Genomic DNA, 16,485 nt, shown 5'->3' on the forward strand with positions numbered 1-16,485 from the left:
TTGGCAGCATGGAGGCATATGTGTGTGTTGTGGGCAGTTATTTGGAAATGTGTGTGTGTGTTATGGGCAGTTATTTGGGAATGTGTGTGTGTTAAGGGCAGCGTGGAGGCATGTTTATTCACCTAGCACTTTATTGCATTGCGTGCGCCCGACGCACATTACCTAATGTGGGCCTCAGTGTTTCCGGGAGCGAGTGGTAATTCTGAAAAGTGCATACTGTTTTCAACTTTGTCACCTCAATTCTCGTCCAAGGTTTTTCAATTTGATGTCATTATATTCGAAATAGAATTCTCTACAGGATTAACGGCATATAAAGACCAAAAGCCTGGCATACCATCCACAACAAACAGAGAAAGTGAGTGCTTGTTACCCGCTAGCACACAAGAGCGATAAAATGTGAACACTTTTTTCACTTTTGTCACCTCAATTCCCGTCCTAGGGCTTTCATTTGGGTATTTCACTTTTCACTTTTCATCACTTTTCAGAATACACTGAAAAGTCTATTCTCTTTTCCCTTTGTCATCTCATTTCTCGTCCTAGGTTTTTCATTTTGGTATCAATGTGTTCGCAATAGAATTATCTGCAAGACTAAATGCATATTAAGCCCAGCGAGAAAGTGAGAAAGTAAGAGCGTATTACCCAGAACCGCGCAAGAGCAATAAAATGTGTACACTCTCTTCACTTTGGACATCTCATTTCTCGTCCTAGGTCTTTCATTTTGGTAACATTGTGTTCGCAATAGAATTCCCTATAGAAGTATATGCAAATATAAAGTGCAAAACCCAGGTGGTTTTGCACTTTATGACCCTATGCCTACTCATAACACTGATGTCATTACCTAAATGATGAAGTTAGATGTCATTACCTAAACCATGACTGACATATGAAGGTGAGAGTATCTGTGTTCCAGTAACATGTGTGAAAGAATCCTTGTGAACCACATTTATTCCTGATAGAGTCTGTACGTACCAGAAATATCGAAGTTTAACTGTTTTATGATATATAATGAGATAAAGAGAAAGATATGAATAGAGAGAGGAAGACATGGAGACAGAGAGAGTAAGCCACACATGCACACATATACTCAAACTTCGACAAATATGAAAGTCTTACGTGTTCATTGTTGACTCAAAATCCGGAATTCTAGGTTCGATTACCAGTGGCTGCAGAAATGGCTTGGGCACATTTTCTCTCACCTAATGCATCTGTTCACCTAGCAGTAAATATGAACCCAGTACTTAGTCAGCATGTTGTGGGGTTGTATCGTGGGGTAGGGTAGTAATTGGACCTACTAAGCCGTTCACGACATAAAATGTTTGTGCACATTTCCTCTCATTAAATGCATCTGTTCACCTAGCAGTAAATTGGTAGCAGGAGTCAGTCAGCATGTTGTGAACTGGTATCATGGGAGAACGAGAGAGGCAGAAATACAGAGAAAGAAACAGGCATAACATACAAAGTCAGAAAGAGAACAGACGAGAGGAAGATCAGAGGAAGATCAGAGAGAGAGAGACAGCGAGAGAACGGTAACAGCCTGTTTGTATAAATTAGCTGTCCTCACTTCTACTCTGCAGATAAGGAGAAAAAACTCTTACAATGTTGATTGCCTTTTTTTTCTAACTAATAGCTTACCACAATTCCTACAACTTCTCTCACAAAGTGAAAATAGTCCCTTTCAGTACCATAAAAGTTAGTAAAATATTAACCTTCATGAGTCAAAAAAACACTCGAGTTTCTCTCTTTAAATTTTACTTCCGTGTATATTAATTTAAATGTCGAAAAATGCCCTCAATAATGTCTAAGTTATCAACGTGTTGGTCTCCTTCTAGGCTTCACACTCCCCCTACAGCTTCCAGTCAAGACGTCATCCTCCTCCTCCTCCTCAAATAGCCCAAACAAAAACCCATCCACGCCAGGCAAATTTACGTCGGAGCTTTACCCTATTTATTAACGCCCAAATACAATAATTACAGATATTTTTTACTCAAACGTATCAAAGTTAACTGTTGCAGCCAAATATATATTTTGTTTAGCTGGAATATTGGAGCATTAAACCGCCGACGACATGTTACCAAATTACTTAATATAAATATAAGAACCAGCTTTGGAAAACTTGGCGACCCCAGAATGGCCTAGTCGGATGGGAATCTGTTCTCATGAGAACTGACGTGTGTTCGAGTCTGTCAAAACGGTGTAACTACAGGGCACAGATTTGTGTGTGTCCCGTCCTGTAGCTGCGTCCGTCCATCTCGACTGTGAGGTCTCTGGGTAGCTAAAACTTGACCTGACCTGACCTGACCCTGGGATGTGGGGAAGGGTGGAAGTCCGGGGGCCCACGGACCCACACCTGGACCCGAGTTAGATTAGGTAAGGCGAGGTCAGGTCGTGTCGTGTCAGGTCGTGTCGGGTCAGGTCGTGTCGGGTCAGGTCGTGTCGGGTCAGGTCGTGTCGTGTCGGGTCAGGTCGGGTCAGGTCGTGTCGTGTCGGGTCAGGTCGTGTCGTGTCGGGTCAGGTCGGGTCAGGTCGTGTCGGGTCAGGTCGTGTCGGGTCAGGTCGTGTCGGGTCAGGTCGGGTCATAAATAAATAAAAATAAATAAATAAAAATGAATAAATAAAAATGAATAAATAAAGCTCCGAATGTACCGCCGAATGTATCGCCGAATGAATAATAACGAATAAAGCATAAATAAATATAAATAAAAAATAAAAAATAAAAATAAAATAAAAATAAATAAATAAATAAAAATGAATAAATAAATCGCCGAATGAATCGTCACCGAACATAATCGTCGCGTAAATCGTCGCGTAAATCGTCGCGTAAGTCGTCGCGTAAATCGTCGGGTAAATCGTCGCGTAAATCGTCGGATAATTTTTACCCGTGTAAAAACGGGTAAACCCGACAGGTAAACCCGACGGGGTTTACCCGTCGTGTAAGTCGTCGAATAAATAAAATAAAATAAAATAGTATAAAATCTGTTCTCAGGACGTGAAAGCTGTAAACTAAACACGTCGGGTAAACTGTCAGGGTAAAGCGGCGGGTAAACCGTCGGGTAAACCGTTTTTGTAAACCGTCGGGTAAACGGCCTTTGTAAACCGTCGGGTAAACCGTCGGTTAAACCGTCATTGTAAACCGTCGGGTAAACCGTCATTGTAAACCGTCGGGTAAACCTTCGGGTAAATCGTCATTGTAAACTGTCGGGTAAATCGTCGAGTAAACCGTCTGGTAAATCGTCGGGTCGGGTAAATGGACTGATCATATAAGAAAATAAATGGTAAAACCATTTATTGTTTTGATTTTATATTTGATATTATATGATTATATGATTGATTTTATGTTATATGATATTTGATATTGATTGACGTCAATCAATCTTCGGCTATCCAGAGAATCTATCGAAACTGATGCTCCTACAGGAGAGGACATCACAGAAATCTATCTGTGCCCTGTAGTTGCATCGGTTGCGACAGGCACGAACGCAGGTTTATCCGGGTTATAAACATGTTCTATCCGAACATGTTCGTCGACCATAATCGTCTTTACTTTTGCCATACCATAAATGAAAAGTAAATGGTCGGACCGAACATAATCGTCGGGTAAACCGTCAGGTAAATCATCTGGTAAATCGTCGGGTAAATCGTCGGGTAAATCGTCGGGTAAAGCGTCGGGTAAATTGTCGGGTTAATCGCCGGGTAAAGCGTTGGGGAAAGCGTCGGGTAAATCGTCGGGTAAATAATCGGGTAAAGCGTCGCGTCGGGACAGGCCTGTCAGTGTGTTGCTGGAGACCCCTGCCAGTGTGTTGCTGGAGACACCACGCCAAGGGTATTGAACACCACGCGAAGGGTAGTGAACACCACGCTAAGGGTAGTGAACGCCACGTAAAGGGTAGTGACTACCACGCCAAGGGTAGTGAACACCACGCCAAGGGTAGTGAACACCATGCCAAGGGTAGTGAACACCATGCCAAGGGTAGTGAACACCATGCCAAGGGTAGTGAACACCACGCAAAGGTAGGAAAAGGGGATGATAAACGTCAAAATATTGCTGAATTCGATGATTTTTAGTACGAAACAAAATGCAAGAAAACTTGCTTAAAATGCAATTTTATGCGAAAATCTAAGATTTGAAGGCCAAAGCACCTATCGTGACACTACATGAAATAGTATCGAAATATTGGTAAAAATGAATATATTTACGTAATATCAAACTACATGAAAAACGTGAAAAAAGTCATTATTATACCAAATTTGAGGATTTTAACTTCGAATCATAGAGCGACGTTTCGTATTTTTTAGACCCTAGAAAAGACGTATAAAGATGTTGCTTCCAATACAAATGATAAAAATCAATGTGTTTTCATTAGAATTAACTAAAATGTTCCTGATTTTCCGTTTATATTACCGATGGAAGATGTACACGTAAACCGGCTCTAATCCGGCTGAAACGTCGATATATGCAATAAAAACAGAACTTCTCCCCTTTTCAATATCTTACTCAGTATTTTAACGAGAAACAAATAGATGATTGAAAATGAAGTATTTAAGGTTATTTTCTGATCAATTATATGTTTGCATAATTTTTATCGTATATTTAATGAATAAATAACAATAAACTGAAAATTCACAAAAACGTGGAAAAGCGGCAAAATATTGCCTAATTCGATGATATTTTGTTTAAATCACATAAAGGAAAAGGGGATGATATAGGTCAAAATATTACTAAATTCGATGATTTTTATTACAAAACAAAATGGAAGAAATCTTGCTTTAAAATGCAAAATTTGCGAAATTCTGAGATTTGAAGGCCAAATCACATATCATGAGAAAACATGAAGTAGTATCGAAATATTGGTAAAACGAATATATATACGTAAAATCAAACTACATGAATAACGTGAAAAAAGTCACTATATTACCATATTTGAAGATTTTACCTTCAAATCATAGAACGAGGTTTCGTATTATTTAGATCCAAGAAAAGACATATGACAATGTTGTTTCAAATACAAATGATAAAAAATCAATGTGTTTTCTTTAGAATTAACTAAAATGTTCCTGATTTTCCGTTTATATTACCGATGGAAGATGTACACGTAAAACCGCTCTAATCCGGCTGAAACGTCGATATATGCAATAAAAACAGAACTTCTCCACTTTCCAATATCTTACTCAGTATTTTAACGAGAAACAAATAGTTAATTGAAAATGAAGTGTTTAAGGTTAGTTTCTAATCAATTATGTGTTTGCATCATTTTTATCGTATATATAATGAATTAATAGCAATAAACTGAAAGTTCACAAAAACGTGGAAAAACACCAAAATATTGCGTATTTCGATGATATTTTGTTTATATCACATAAAGGAAAAGGGGATGATAAACGTCAAAATATTGCTGAATTCGATGATTTTTAGTACGAAACAAAATGCAAGAAAACTTGCTTAAAATGCAATTTTTTGTGAAAATCTGAGATTTGAAGGCCAAAGCACATATCGTGATACTACATAAAATAGTATCGAAATATAGATAAAAATGAATATTTTACGTAATATCAAACAACATGAAAAACGTGAAAAAAGTCATTATTATACCAAATTTGAGGATTTTACCTTCGAATCATAGAGCGACGTTTCGTATTTTTTAGACCCTAGAAAAGACGTATAAAGATGTTGCTTCCAATACAAATGATAAAAATCAATGTGTTTTCATTAGAATTAACTAAAATGTTCCTGATTTTCCGTTTATATTACCGATGGAAGATGTACACGTAAAACGGCTCTAATCCGGCTGAAACGTCGATATATACAATAAAAACCGAACTTCTCCCCTTTTCAATATCTTACTCAGTATTTTAACGAGAAACAAATAGTTGATTGAAAATGAAATGTTTAAGGTTAATTTCTAATCAATTATGTGTTTGCATCATTTTTATCGTATATTTAATGAATTAATAGCAATAAACTGAAAGTTCACAAAAACGTGGAAAAACAGCAAAATATTGCCTAATTCGATGATATTTTGTTTATATCACATAAAGGAAAAGGGGATGATAAACCGATGGAAGATGTACACGTAAAACGGCTCTACTCCGGCTGAAACGTCGATATATGCAATAAAAACAGAACTTCTCCCCTTTTCAATATCTTACTCAGTATTTTAACGAGAAACAAATAGTTGATTGAAAATGAAGTATTTAAGGTTGTTTTCTGATCAATTAAGTGTTTGCATAATTTTTATCGTATATTTAATGAATTAATAACAATAAACTGAAAATTCACAAAAACGTGGAAAAACGGCAAAATATTGCCTAATTCGATGATATTTTGTTTAAATCACATAAAGGAAAAGGGGATGATAAAGGTCAAAATATTGCTAAATTCGATGATTTTTAGTACAAAACAAAATGGAAGAAAATTTGCTTAAAATGCAATTTTATGCAAAAATCTGAGATTTGAAGGCCAAAGCACATATCGTGATACTACATGAAATAGTATCGAAATATAGGTAAAAATGAATATATTTACGTAATTTCAAACAACATGAAAAACGTGAAAAAAGTCATTATTATACCAAATTTGAGGATTTTAACTTCGAATCATAGAGCGACGTTTCGTATTTTTTAGACCCTAGAAAAGACGTATAAAGATGTTGCTTCCAATACAAATGATAAAAATCAATGTGTTTTCATTAGAATTAACTAAAATGTTCCTGATTTTCCGTTTATATTACCGATGGAAGATGTACACGTAAACCGGCTCTAATCCAGCTGAAACGTCGATATATGCAATAAAAACAGAACTTCTCCCCTTTTCAATATCTTACTCAGTATTTTAACGAGAAACAAATAGATGATTGAAAATGAAGAATTTAAGGTTATTTTCTGATCAATTATATGTTTGCATAATTTTTATCGTATATTTAATGAATAAATAACAATAAACTGAAAATTCACAAAAACGTGGAAAAACGGCAAAATATTGCCTAATTCGATGATATTTTGTTTAAATCACATAAAGGAAAAGGGGATGATATTGGTCAAAATATTGCTAAATTCGATGATTTTTAGTACAAAACAAAATGGAAGAAATCTTGCTTTAAAATGCAAAATTTGCGAAATTCTGAGATTTGAAGGCCAAATCACATATCATGAGAAAACATGAAGTAGTATCGAAATATTGGTAAAACGAAAATATATACGTAAAATCAAACTACATGAATAACGTGAAAAAAGTCACTATATTACCATATTTGAAGATTTTAACTTCAAATCATAGAACGAGGTTTCGTATTATTTAGATCCAAGAAAAGACATATGACAATGTTGTTTCAAATACAAATGATAAAAAATCAATGTGTTTTCATTAGAATTAACTAAAATGTTCCTGATTTTGCGTTTATATTACCGATGGAAGATATACACGTAAAACCGCTCTAATCCGGCTGAAACGTCGATATATGCAATAAAAACAGAACTTCTCCCCTTTCCAATATCTTACTCAGTATTTTACGAGAAACAAATAGTTGATTGAAAATGAAGTGCTTAAGGTTAATTTCTAATCAATTATGTGTTTGCATCATTTTTATCGTATATATAATGAATTAATAGCAATAAACTGAAAGTTCACAAAAACGTGGAAAAACACCAAAATATTGCGTTTTTCGATGATATTTTGTTTATATCACATAAAGGAAAAGGGGATGATAAACGTCAAAATATTGCTGAATTCGATGATTTTTAGTACGAAACAAAATGCAAGAAAACTTGCTTAAAATGCAATTTTTTGCGAAAATCTGAGATTTGAAGGCCAAAGCACATATCGTGATACTACATGAAATAGTATCGAAATATAGATAAAAATGAATATTTTACTTAATATCAAACAACATGAAAAACGTGAAAAAAGTCATTATTATACCAAATTTGAGGATTTTACCTTCGAATCATAGAGCGACGTTTCGTATTTTTTAGACCCTAGAAAAGACGTATAAAGATGTTGCATCCAATACAAATGATAAAAATCAATGTGTTTTCATTAGAATTAACTAAAATGTTCCTGATTTTCCGTTTATATTACCGATGGAAGATGTACACGTAAAACGGCTCTAATCCGGCTGAAACGTCGATATATACAATAAAAACCGAACTTCTCCCCTTTTCTATATCTTACTCAGTATTTTAACGAGAAACAAATAGTTGATTGAAAATGAAATGTTTAAGGTTAATTTCTAATCAATTATGTGTTTGCATCATTTTTATCGTATATTTAATGAATTAATAGCAATAAACTGAAAGTTCACAAAAACGTGGAAAAACAGCAAAATATTGCCTAATTCGATGATATTTTGTTTATATCACATAAAGGAAAAGGGGATGATAAACCGATGGAAGATGTACACGTAAAACGGCTCTACTCCGGCTGAAACGTCGATATATGCAATAAAAACAGAACTTCTCCCCTTTTCAATATCTTACTCAGTATTTTAACGAGAAACAAATAGATGATTGCAAATGAAGTATTTAAGGTTGTTTTCTGATCAATTAAGTGTTTGCATAATTTTTATCGTATATTTAATGAATTAATAACAATAAACTGAAAATTCACAAAAACGTGGAAAAACGGCAAAATATTGCCTAATTCGATGATATTTTGTTTAAATCACATAAAGGAAAAGGGGATGATAAAGGTCAAAATATTGCTAAATTCGATGATTTTTAGTACAAAACAAAATGCAAGAAAATTTGCTTAAAATGCAATTTTATGCAAAAATCTGAGATTTGAAGGCCAAAGCACATATCGTGATACTACATGAAATAGTATCGAAATATAGGTAAAAATGAATATATTTACGTAATTTCAAACAACATGAAAAACGTGAAAAAAGTCATTATTATACCAAATTTGAGGATTTTAACTTCGAATCATAGAGCGACGTTTCGTATTTTTTAGACCCTAGAAAAGACGTATAAAGATGTTGCTTCCAATACAAATGATAAAAATCAATGTGTTTTCATTAGAATTAACTAAAATGTTCCTGATTTTCCGTTTATATTACCGATGGAAGATGTACACGTAAACCGGCTCTAATCCAACTGAAACGTCGATATATGCAATAAAAACAGAACTTCTCCCCTTTTCAATATCTTACTCAGTATTTTAATGAGAAACAAATAGATGATTGAAAATGAAGAATTTAAGGTTATTTTCTGATCAATTATATGTTTGCATAATTTTTATCGTATATTTAATGAATAAATAACAATAAACTGAAAATTCACAAAAACATGGAAAAACGGCAAAATATTGCCTAATTCGATGATATTTTGTTTAAATCACATAAAGGAAAAGGGGATGATATAGGTCAAAATATTGCTAAATTCGATGATTTTTAGTACAAAACAAAATGGAAGAAATCTTGCTTTAAAATGCAAAATTTACGAAATTCTGAGATTTGAAGGCCAAATCACATATCATGAGAAAACATGAAGTAGTATCGAAATATTGGTAAAACGAAAATATATACGTTAAATCAAACTACATGAATAACGTGAAAAAAGTCACTATATTACCATATATGAAGATTTTAACTTCAAATCATAGAACGAGTTTTCGTATTATTTAGATCCAAGAAAAGACATATGACAATGTTGTTTCAAAAACAAATGATAAAAAATCAATGTGTTTTCATTAGAATTAACTAAAATGTTCCTGATTTTCCGTTTATATTACCGATGGAAGATATACACGTAAAACCGCTCTAATCCGGCTGAAACGTCGATATATGCAATAAAAACAGAACTTCTCCCCTTTCCAATATCTTACTCAGTATTTTACGAGAAACAAATAGTTGATTGAAAATGAAGTGCTTAAGGTTAATTTCTAATCAATTATGTGTTTGCATCATTTTTATCGTATATATAATGAATTAATAGCAATAAACTGAAAGTTCACAAAAACGTGGAAAAACACCAAAATATTGCGTTTTTCGATGATATTTTGTTTATATCACATAAAGGAAAAGGGGATGATAAACGTCAAAATATTGCTGAATTCGATGATTTTTAGTACGAAACAAAATGCAAGAAAACTTGCTTAAAATGCAATTTTTTGCGAAAATCTGAGATTTGAAGGCCAAAGCACATATCGTGATACTACATGAAATAGTATCGAAATATAGATAAAAATGAATATTTTACTTAATATCAAACAACATGAAAAACGTGAAAAAAGTCATTATTATACCAAATTTGAGGATTTTACCTTCGAATCATAGAGCGACGTTTCGTATTTTTTAGACCCTAGAAAAGACGTATAAAGATGTTGCATCCAATACAAATGATAAAAATCAATGTGTTTTCATTAGAATTAACTAAAATGTTCCTGATTTTCCGTTTATATTACCGATGGAAGATGTACACGTAAAACGGCTCTAATCCGGCTGAAACGTCGATATATACAATAAAAACAGAACTTCTCCCCTTTTCAATATCTTACTCAGTATTTTAACGAGAAACAAATAGTTGATTGAAAATGAAATGTTTAAGGTTAATTTCTAATCAATTATGTGTTTGCATCATTTTTATCGAATATTTAATGAATTAATAGCAATAAACTGAAAGTTCACAAAAACGTGGAAAAACAGCAAAATATTACCTAATTCGATGATATTTTGTTTATATCACATAAAGGAAAAGAGGATGATAAACCGATGGAAGATGTACACGTAAAACGGCTCTACTCCGGCTGAAACGTCGATATATGCAATAAAAACAGAACTTCTCCCCTTTTCAATATCTTACTCAGTATTTTAACGAGAAACAAATAGATGATTGAAAATGAAGTATTTAAGGTTATTTTCTGATCAATTATGTGTTTGCATAATTTTTATCGTATATTTAATGAATTAATAACAATAAACTGAAAATTCACAAAAACGTGGAAAAACGGCAAAATATTGCCTAATTCGATGATATTTTGTTTAAATCACATTCAGGAAAAGGGGATGATAAAGGTCAAAATATTGCTAAATTCGATGATTTTTAGTACAAAACAAAATGCAAGAAAATTTTCTTAAAATGCAATTTTATGCAAAAATCTGAGATTTGAAGGCCAAAGCACATATCGTGATACTACATGAAATAGTATCGAAATATAGGTAAAAATGAATATGTTTACGTAATTTCAAACAACAAGAAAAACGTGAAAAAAGTCATTATTATACCAAATTTGAGGATTTTAACTTCGAATCATAGAGCGACGTTTCGTATTTTTTAGACCCTAGAAAAGACGTATAAAGATGTTGCTTCCAATACAAATGATAAAAATCAATGTGTTTTCATTAGAATTAACTAAAATGTTCCTGATTTTCCGTTTATATTACCGATGGAAGATGTAAACGTAAAACAGCTCTAATCCGGCTGAAACGTCGATATATGCAATAAAAACAGAACTTCTCCCCTTTTCAATATCTTACTCAGTATTTTAACGAGAAACAAATAGATCATTGAAAAAGAAGTATTTATGGTTATTTTCTGATCAATTTTATGTTTGCGTAATTTTTATCGTATATTTAATGAATTAATAACAATAAACTGAAAATTCACAAAAACGTGAAAAACAGCAAAATATTGCCTAATTCGATGATATTTTGTTTAAATCACATAAAGGAAAAGGAGATGATAAAGTTCAAAATATTGCTCAATTCGATGATTTTTAGTACAAAACAAAATGCAAGAAAACTTGCTTAAAAATGCAAAATTTGCGAAATTCTGAGATTTGAAGGCCAAATCACATATCATGAGAAAACATGAAGTAGTATAGAAATATTGGTAAAACGAATATATATACGTAAAATCAAACTACATGAATAACTTGAAAAAGTCACTATATTGCCATATTTGAGGATTTTAACTTCAAATCATAGAGCGAGGTTTCGTATTATTTAGATCCAAGAAAAGACATATGACAATGTTGTTTCAAATACAAATGATAAAAAATCAATGTGTTTTCATTAGAAATAACTAAAATGTTCCTGATTTTCCGTTTATATTACCGATGGAAGATGTACACGTAAAACCGCTCTAATCCGGCTGAAACGCCGATATATGCAATAAAAACAGAACTTTTCCCCTTTCCAATATCTTACTCAGTATTTTAACGAGAAAATAATAGTTGATTGAAAATGAGGTGTTTAAGGTTAATTTCTAATCAATTATGTGTTTGCATCATTTTTATCGTATATATAATGAATATATATATCGTATATATAATGATATTTTGTTTATATCACATAAAGGAAAAGGGGTTGATAAACGTCAAAATATTGCTGAATTCGATGATTTTTAGTACGAAACAAAATGCAAGAAAACTTGCTTAAAATGCAATTTTATGCAAAAATCTAAAATTTGAAGGCCAAAGCACATATCGTGATACTACATGAAATAGTATCGAAATATAGATAAAAATGAATATTTTACGTAATATCAAACAACATGAAAAACGTGAAAAAAGTCATTATTATACCAAATTTGTTGATTTTACCTTCGAATCATAGAGCGACATTTCGTTTTTTTTAGACCCTAGAAAAGACGTATAAAGATGTTGCTTCCAATACAAATGATAAAAATCAATGTGTTTTCATTAGAATTAACTAAAATGTTCCTGATTTTCCGTTTATATTAGCGATGGAAGATGAACACGTAAAACGGCTCTAATCCGGCTGAAACGTCGATATTGATTAGAAAAAAAATATAATGTAAAACAGAACAGAACAATAAAAACAGAACTTCTCCCCTTTTCAATATCTTCCTAGTATTTTAACGAGAAACAAATAGTTGATTGAAAATGAAATGTTTAAGGTTAATTTCTAATCAATTATGTGTTTGCATCATTTTTATCGTATATTTAATGAATTAATAGCAATAAACTGAAAGTTCACAAAAACGTGGAAAAACAGCAAAATATTGCCTAATTCGATGATATTTTGTTTATATCACATAAAGGAAAAGGGGATGATAAACCGATGGAAGATGTACACGTAAAACGGCTCTACTCCGGCTGAAACGTCGATATATGCAATAAAAACAGAACTTCTCCCCTTTTCAATATCTTACTCAGTATTTTAACGAGAAACAAATAGATGATTGAAAATGAAGTATTTAAGGTTATTTTCTGATCAATTAAGTGTTTGCATAATTTTTATCGTATATTTAATGAATTAATAACAATAAACTGAAAATTCATAAAAACGTGGAAAAACGGCAAAATATTGCCTAATTCGATGATATTTTGTTTAAATCACATAAAGGAAAAGGTGATGATAAAGGTCAAAATATTGCTAAATTCGATGATTTTTAGTACAAAACAAAATGCAAGAAAATTTGCTTAAAATGCAATTTTATGCAAAAATCTGAGATTTGAAGGCCAAAGCACATATCGTGATACTACATGAAATAGTATCGAAATATAGGTAAAAATGAATATATTATACGTAATTTCAAACAACATGAAAAACGTGAAAAAAGTCATTATTATACTAAGTTTGAGGATTTTAACTTCGAATCATAGAGCGACGTTTCGTATTTTTTAGACCCTAGAAAAGACGTATAAAGATGTTGCTTCCAATACAAATGATAAAAATTAATGTGTTTTCATTAGAATTAACTAAAATGTTCCTGATTTTCCGTTTATATTACCGATGGAAGACGTGCACGTAAAACGGCTCTAATCCGGCTGAAACGTCGATATATACAATAAAAACAGAACTTCTCCCCTTTTCAATATCTTACTCAGTATTTTAACGAGAAACAAATAGTTGATTGAAAATGAAATGTTAAAGGTTAATTTCTAATCAATTATGTGTTTGCATCATTTTTATCGAATATTTAATGAATTAATAGCAATAAACTGAAAGTTCACAAAAACGTGGAAAAACAGCAAAATATTACCTAATTCGATGATATTTTGTTTATATCACATAAAGGAAAAGAGGATGATAAACCGATGGAAGATGTACACGTAAAACGGCTCTACTCCGGCTGAAAGGTCGATATATGCAATAAAAACAGAACTTCTCCCCTTTTCAATATCTTACTCAGTATTTTAACGAGAAACAAATAGATGATTGAAAATGAAGTATTTAAGGTTATTTTCTGATCAATTATGTTTTTGCATAATTTTTATCGTATATTTAATGAATTAATAACAATAAACTGAAAATTCACAAAAACGTGGAAAAACGGCAAAATATTGCCTTATTCGATGATATTTTGTTTAAATCACATAAAGGAAAAGGGATGATAAAGGTCAAAATATTGCTAAATTCGATGATTTTTAGTACAAAACAAAATGCAAGAAAATTTTCTTAAAATGCAATTTTATGCAAAAATCTGAGATTTGAAGATTTTCGAGATAATAGAGATTTTCGCATAAAATTGCATTTTAAGCAAGTTTTCTTGCATTTTGGTTCGTACTAAAAATCATCGAATTCTGCAATATTTTAACGTTTATCATCCCCTCTTCCTTTATGTGATATAAACAAAATATCAACGAATTAGGCAATATTTTGCTGTTTTTCCACGTTTTTGTGAACTTTCAGTTTATTGCTATTAATTCATTAAATATACGATAAAAATGATGCAAACACATAATTGATTAGAAATTAACCTTAAACACTTCATTTTCAATCAACTATTTGTTTCTCGTTAAAATACTGAGTAAGATATTAGAAAGGGACATTGTCATATGTCTTTTCTTGGATCTAAATTATACGAATGATTACGAAATACGCTATGATTTGAAGTTCAAATCCTCAAATATGGTAATATAGTGATTTTTTTCACGTTATTCATGTAGTGTGATTTTACGTATATATATTCGTTTTTACCAATATTTCGATACTACTTCATGTTTGCTCACGCTATGTGATTTGGCCTTCAAATCTCAGAATTTCGCAAATTTTGCATTTTTAAGCCAGTTTTCTTGCATTTTGTTTTGTACTAAAAATGATTGAATTTAGCAATATTTTGACCTTTATCATCCCCTTTTTCTTTATGTGATTTAAACAAAATATCATCGAATTAGGCCGTTTTTCCACGTTTTTGTGAATTTTCAGTTTATTGTTATTATTTCATTAAATATACGATAAAAATTATGCAAACACATAATTGATCAGAAAATACCCTAAAATATTACATTTTCAATCATTTATTTGTTTCTCGTTAAAATACTGAGTAAGATATTGAAAAGGGGAGAAGTTCTGTTTTTATTGCATATATCGACGTTTTCAGCCGGATTAGAACGGTTTTACGTGTACATCATACATCGGTAATATAAACCGAAAATCAGGAACATTTTAGTTAATTTTAATGAAAACACATTGATTATAATCATTTGTATTGGAAGCAACATATTTCTACGTCTTTTCTAGGGTCTAATAAATTCGAAACGTCGCTCTATGATTCGAAGTTAAAATCCTTAAATTTGGTATAATAATGACTTTTTTCACGTTTTTCATATAGTTTGATATTACGTAAATATATTCATTTTTACCAATATTTCGATACTATTTCATGTAGTATCATGATATGTGCTTTGGCCTTCAAATCTCAGATTTTCGCATAATATTGCATTTTAAGCAAGATTTCTTGCATTTTGTTTCGTACTAAAAATCATCGAATTCAGCAATATTTTGACGTTTATCATCCCCTTTTCCTTTAGGTGATATAAACAAAATATCATCGAATTAGGCAATATTTTGCTGTTTTTCCACGTATTTGTGAATTTTCAGTTTATTGCTATTAATTCATTAAATATACGATAAAAATGATGCAAACACATAATTGATTAGAAAATCACTATAAACACTTCATTTTCAATCAACTATTTGTTTCTCGTTAAAATACTGACTAAGATATTGGAAAGGGGAGAAGTTCTGGTTTTATTGCATATATCGACGTTTCAGCCGGATTAGAGCGGTTTTACGTGTACATCTTCCATCGGTAATATAAACGGAAAATCAGGAACATTTTAGTTAATTCTAATGAAAACACATTGATTTTTATCATTTGTATATGAAACAACTTTGTCATATGTCTTTTCTTGGATCTAAATAATACGAAACCTCGCTCTATGATTTGAAGTTAAAATCCTCAAATATGGTAATATAGTTACTTTTTTCACGTTATTCATGTAGTGTGATTTTACGTATATATATTCGTTTTTACCAATATTTCGATACTACTTCATGTTTCCTCACGATATGTGATTTGGCCTTCAAATCTCAAAATTTCGCAAATTTTGCATTTTTAAGCAAGTTTTCTTGCATTTTGTTTCGTACTAAAAATCATCGAATTCAGCAATATTTTGACGTTTATCATCCCCTTTTCGTTTATGTGATATAAACAAAATATCATCGAATTAGGCAATATTTTGCTGTTTTTCCACGTTTTTTGTGAATTTTCAGTTTATTGCTATTAATTCATTAAATATAC

Source organism: Procambarus clarkii, chromosome 25, assembly GCF_040958095.1.
Source record: "Procambarus clarkii isolate CNS0578487 chromosome 25, FALCON_Pclarkii_2.0, whole genome shotgun sequence".
NCBI lineage: Eukaryota > Metazoa > Arthropoda > Malacostraca > Decapoda > Cambaridae > Procambarus > Procambarus clarkii.